We start from the raw sequence: 6,477 nt of genomic DNA on the forward strand, positions 1-6,477 counted from the left end.
AAAAAGGTTTGTATATGTTTTTCCCTCATGTGCTACTTTGAGCAGTGTTCATATGTTATGTGAGATGATTATGCTAAATATCTGTGAGAACTTGAGTCTTGGCATGGATATATAGTGAGTCTATAGGACCCAAAAGAGAACAACAGTAGGAGGAGAGGAAAAGGCAAGGGATTTTTTAAAATGAAGAGCTCGTATGAGATGGGCAAGTAGGGGATTAAATAAAAAATTGGATGGTTTGAACAAATTGTGTATATATTTCCTTCTCTGAGATCTCTAAGATCTCTTATTATACACTGCATGGGGGAAAATAATCTTTGCTTTCTTATTAACTTCTTAACTATGCACCTTCATCATTGTTGTACATTCTTTTAAGCCTGGCTCAGAAAATAAAGGGTAACATAATACAGGAGCAACATGGTGACTGAAAACTGGCTTTGGATCTGGCCCTGGCAGGAAAAAACACATTATTAATCATTATTAATACATGCTATCAGTGCTAAACTGCACGAATTATCAGTTAAAAAGTAGGTATAACGCCTAGGACATCATTTTTCCTCTTTTTAGAAATAATGCTACAAACCAAAACAGCACCTTTTAGAACTGCAGCCTGGCCAGACATGTGCCTGTGGTCCAGATGCAGACGAGTGTGGTCCAGAGGCTTCCTCTGCCTGGTCGGTCGTCACCGGTGTGCTGGCTGTTCTTGCTTTGATTCATAATCACTGATATAGTCACTGCTATTTTATGACTTTGAGAGCCTTGATTGTGAATTATATTTACAGATTCTAATTTCTTTCTAAATAGGGCCCTTTGTATTCAAGGACCTGAAGAGTCTTGAGTCTGTGTTGAAATTGAGTTTTCTCCATTTAATAATGCATCAGATATGATTGTATTTGTTAAAATTTTGGTCAGTAGGGCCAGGAAGAATCTGTGTGCAGGAGTAGTGAATTTGGCCAGATTTTGTTTGTGAGAATAATTTTCTTAGGCACCTTCCCCCTGTCTTGCCCCAACTGGGTACCTAATGGCTAACACATATAATTCCAAAGTGGGAACATACCTGGTTTTAAAGTCTGGAGCTATTAATCCATAGAAGTGGGCTTTTTTTCCTCCTGGTGGCACTGTGTTATATTTGATGGGGCATCCAAAAGGGTAAGGCCTGGTTTCAATCCCAAAGGAATCTGTAGTCTTTGGGAAGTCAAGTTCTACATGGCTTTATAAAATAACTAATTTAATAAGGTATTTTGTGATAAAGTGCCAAGTGTATGCTATTTAAAATGTAGCTTTGCTATAAAGACATATGTCTTGACTGCAGAGTTCACAATGAACTTAATCTAAAGTGAAATGAAGTGTTATTACCAGAAAGTTTGAGAGCCATTCTGTCTGTGAACTGGTATATGGATCATTCTGTTTATGAACCAGGCGGCTCTGAAAGATCATTGAAAGCAAATGAATGGGAACTACACTAAAGTTAGAGTTATCAAAGGTACTCTGAGAAAGGTGGATATTTCAGGCTTTCCCTCAAGGACCAATATATGTTTAGGTATTTCCACACTCATGACATCATTGGTATTGCGGTCTCATTGTGTGATTCATAAACAAATCAGAAGTTCGAGAAAAGCTGAGAATTTAAACGTTTGTTACATTCATTGATTTTCATCTACCCTGTAAGAGAATTCTGCCCAACAGAAAATCAGTTCAGAGAGGCGTTGCCTATTGCTCTGCCCCCAGGAAATAAAGTACATAATTCCCATGCAAAAAAAAATGCATCAAAGAGAGAAACACCAGCTTGCTGACAACCTCATAATGGAGTATGGCCAAGGCGATCGTTGATCTCTTAAAGCTTTTTGAAGAGTTAGCTTAGCAGTTAAGCTCTGAATACGTCCACCCTTCTGTTATTTAGCCAGCAATCTGCTCCCTTCCAATGAATGGAATAAAAGCTGAGAGGGAGTGTTTCATCTGTGTTCAAATTAGAAACCTGTCTCCTATGAGGGGTTACTTCCTTCTTTAAAATCTGCTCCAAAAGAGGAAAGGAGAATCTTGGATGTATAGTACAACAATCATGCCATCAGCTATAAACCTCATTTGGTAAATATTTTTTCTTGAATTGTGAATTGAGCCTAAATGTACTGCTACCTATAATTAACACTGCCCAGTGGAATTTTAAAAGTACTTACAAAAATGACAACAGAGTGACAATTACCATTATCCCCAACTAAACTCCTCCTCCTCCATGTTTTCATCAAGAGAGTGACGTTGTTACTTCAACAGGCACAATGTTGTGGTGATTTTTGTGATACAAATAAAGCAAGACTAAAATTCTAATTGTGAAATGTAAAAGGGAAGTAATTGCTTAGTGTTGGTTAATTCCGTCTTTGTGTGATGACAGCAGCTGTGATTCCCTGCCTTGTGTATTTTAACAGATGGCATTATTTCTTATGGAGTGTTACAGCAGCGACCACGGTGACACTGAAGGAAGATTCTGTGATCGCATGTTAAGTGAGATATTACTGACAGCCCTGCTTCGTGGCGCTGCAGAAATGCATGTTGTGGGTCTCTCCTCACCTCCACAGCCCACACCAAATGGTTTCTATTTGCTGCATGTGGAACTGGAACAGAAAGATTGATGAAAAATTATGTTCTTTTAAAAATGTCCTTGTTTGCACATCATTAATAGGCCTGAGATGAAGGCTCAAATCCAGCCAAAAGGTACATTTATCAATTCAGTATCATACTGTTGTACCTTCCAATCAGAGGCCAGAGCTCATGGGCCTGAGCTTTGGACCACGATTTGCCCAAGTCACTTTTCTCTGGGTTCGCTTCCTTTGTGTAAAAGGCTGGAGTTGGACTAAAATAAAACAATCTCTAAGGCCCTTTTTACCCTGTGATTCTGAAAGTTCTGAGCTTTATGCTTTAATGGCACAGAAGACTGAGTAAACGGCATGAAGGAATCCCTGATAGATTGCTCTGTTTGCTACTGATGTTGATGCAAGCATAGAGAAAACACCAGTGGGTCACAAGTCAGGAGAACTGGCTGTGGTTCAGCATTGAAACGAATCATCGAGCCAGTCCAGGTCAGCCTATTCACCTTTTTGCAAGGCTTTAGTCAAGGTCTAATGGGATCATGCTCCTGAAAGATTAATCAACAAACATTGCACAACTGCCATGTGCTAGACTGTGCCAAGTGCTGGGGACTCAGTGGTGGGTAAACATGGTCTTTGTTTCTGAGGAAAATTCTACTTGAGGAGACAGGGATGTAAACAGCTAATTATTATAGAGTATGGCAGGGGTTTGATGGGCACCAGTACAAGGTGATGGGGGAAAATTAGAAGAGGGGAAGGGTAGCTCACCCAGCAGGCGGTCACAGAAGGCTTCCAGGAAGAAGTGGATTCTAAGGTAAGGCAAATAATAGGGGTTGGGGCCACTGGGGGAACCAATGACATGACGTGTGTATTAAACCAAGATTCAGAAATCATCATGGTTTGGTTTTGCATTATCACTGATCTTAAAAGTAGGAGCCCAACAGCATCTTGCATTTTAATGAAAAAAAAAAAAGAATGTTCTTATCTAAATAAAGAACATTGTTATGATTTATATTCTAAATTTTTAAAACAAATGACAGTGACCAGAGGGGAGGCAGGGGATAATGGGGGAAAGGGTAAAGGGTTTACAGGAATAATTATGAAGGCCGTATGAATAATACCAAGGCGGGGTGGAAACAGGAGAGAGAGGTGGGGGGAAAAGGCAGAAAACTGTGCTTGAACAACAATATAAATAAGTAAAATAAAATAAAATAAAACAAATGGGTTTAAGAGCCTGAAAAATTGTGGTGCATAGGTGAAATAGGCCAGGTGTTGAAAGACAAATACCATATGATCTCACCTTTAACAGGAAGCTAAACAATAAAACAAACAAGCAAGCAGAAAAAAAAAACAGACACTGAAATAGAGAACAAAGGGACAGTGACCAGAGGGGAGAGGGAAGAAAATTTAAGGGGAAGAAGGGGAAGTATTTACAGAAACTAGTTAGTATAAAGGACACATGGACAACAACTAAGGGGGTGGAAATGGGAGGGATGTGGGGAGCACAGGGTTGGGGAGGCTGGGATGGGAGAAATAGACAAAAAACTGTACTTAAAAATAACTAAATAAAATTTTTTTAAAAAGCCTGAAAAATAATTTTCTAAGAGAATGGCATCTTTGACTGTCACATTCAGCATGAGCTTGTCCTTTCCAGACCTTCCTCTTACAAATGTCTATGTGAGGCCCCAAGGGTTTCACGGTGTGCTTTGATGGGAGGGATGGATGGCTCTACTTTGATTGGTAAATGCAGTAATCCTAGTGGCTTTCTATATCATATGAACTTTTGGCTTTCTTTTCACAATCTCCTCTCTTTGAGGGAGGGGCTATCAGTTTGCTGTTCAGCGACCAATAAATCTGACTTATCCCCACTCCCTACAGACTGACCCTCCTCCGTACCAAAATTTGACTTCTTACAGTTTAATTAAGATCACCCTCTAAGCAGCACACCACCAACAGAATGATGGAATTTCTTCTAGCAATGTGATATTAAATAAAGAGAAATTCAAGTCTGCCATTGTTTGTGCCACTCTCCACAGATCTACATGAAGACCTAAAAGTGTTAAAAAGATCTTCAATGAGAATGTCTTTAAGAGAGCCCCTGACTCTGGGAATAGAAACAAAGCCACATCTCTGAACTTAGTGAGAGAAAGAATGTCCTGCTGCATCATTTCTTCCTTAAGCCTTTGTCCTTTCATGAGATTGCAAATAGTAAATGAGATGGTAACTTTGTGAGCTACTCACTTATGCACCAGAGTTATTTGAATTTGCAATTTGGACACAAATGCCCTCCTGGTCAGATTAAAGGGCCTACAGTCACCCTTATGCACAAGTGTGGTCTTTGCCTCGTTTTTGATGTTTCATACCTCCAAATATTTCTAGGGCTCAAACCTAGACCTCCATACCTCCATAATTTGTCCCAATCTTAGGTGTCTTCAAGGATCTGAGAATCAATGTGGCCACAACTGAATGGGTGATATCTGCCCCTTTCTTTAAATCTTTTTTTCAAAGATTTTATTGATTAATTTTTAGAGAAAGGGGAAGGGAGGGAGAAAGAGACAGGTAAAAACATCAATGTGAGAGAGAAACATTGATTGGTTGCCTCTCCTACACTGCTGACTGGGGACCTGGCTGGCAACTCAGGCATGTGCTCTGATGAGCAATCAAACTGGCAACACTTTGTGGGGATGACACTCAACCAACTGAGCCATGCTACCATGCTAGTCAGGTCTCCTTCCCTTAAGTCTTTCTGCTGGGGTCTTGTATCCGTGTTTCAAAGTTATAGCAATTTTATTTACCATAATTTTTTGGAATAACACTTTTTATTTAGATGAAAGCCTTGAATATCCTTCTTTCCACCTTCCCAGCTCCTCCCAGGAACCTGGATATCAGTGGGCATCAACCCTTCAGAGTGAAGGAAATTGATCTGTTCCCAGTACAGAAAGCTATTGTGTTATTTATCTCCTGGAAAGGAAGGAGAGAGAGAAGAAAGAGGAGGAGAAGTAAAAAAAAAGGGAGGAAAAGAAGAAGATAGAGAAAAATTGAGATGAACTGAAGGGACAGTGAAATTTCATACTGTTTGGTAAGGAGGCCAATAGATATTTTAAGAAAAGAGGTGTTTGAAGTTCTCAGTAAAAGCTGTTTGTTTTAAAATGCAATTCCTCCATCTTCATTGTGAAATCTTACACAGGATGTAAGTAGATTTGTGTGTGTGTGCATAAACTGGTAGAGGGGTTGAGTTTCCTGGTAGACATGGACAGAAGAGACAACAGAAGAGAAGGGATGCACAGGATGTTGAAGGATGGAAGATTCCTAAGAATTATAGTAGTCTTTTGAGGACTTGTAGAGACTATGGAGTTGTACAGATTATGGATTGAAAGTTCAAGTCCATTGCACTCAAATCTCTGAGATAATTGGGCCCCTATGTACCATCTTAGCTATCATCTATGTCTACTGCATGAGGAAGAACACATAGCATTTGACCTTGACACCCGGTGTTCCTGTTATCCTCCCACATCCTCCATATTTAGTCTTCTTACCCACTGAGCCTGCCTTCTCTTAGTTACCTTTTATCTTTGGAGTTTGTAACTCAGAAATTGATATTCTCTAAGTTAAGTAGATTATATTCATAATGTCTGTAAACAAGAATGAGCAGGTTCTTAAAAGATTTTTAGGGGGTCAAAATCCACTGTGGGATAATCCCACCCCAAATCACTATTAACACATGCCTATAATAATGAGGTTGAATCAAAAGGAACACCAAGATTGCACTGCAGTGTCTCTAGCAGACATGACTATGTTGGATTAAGTGTGACTGAAAATTCTTTTCCATACATCTCATTAAGAGGTGATATCTATTTCTTGAGTCTGAGCTGGCCCTTTAATTGGTTTTAATCAATAGAAC

General features: G+C 39.5%; 1 long non-coding RNA gene across 1 annotated transcript; it reads left to right on the forward strand.

Annotated features, from left to right (window-relative positions):
- The first annotated feature begins 3,306 nt into the window (after positions 1-3,306).
- On the forward strand, positions 3,307-5,517 carry LOC128627894 (uncharacterized). The gene is made up of 3 exons (XR_008392187.1): positions 3,307-3,390; positions 4,613-4,715; positions 5,441-5,517. It is a non-coding gene; the product is annotated as an uncharacterized LOC128627894 (long non-coding RNA).
- The last annotated feature ends 960 nt before the right edge of the window (positions 5,518-6,477 follow it).

Source organism: Artibeus jamaicensis, unplaced genomic scaffold, assembly GCF_021234435.1.
Source record: "Artibeus jamaicensis isolate MK-2021 breed Jamaican fruit bat unplaced genomic scaffold, CSHL_Jam_final contig_482, whole genome shotgun sequence".
NCBI lineage: Eukaryota > Metazoa > Chordata > Mammalia > Chiroptera > Phyllostomidae > Artibeus > Artibeus jamaicensis.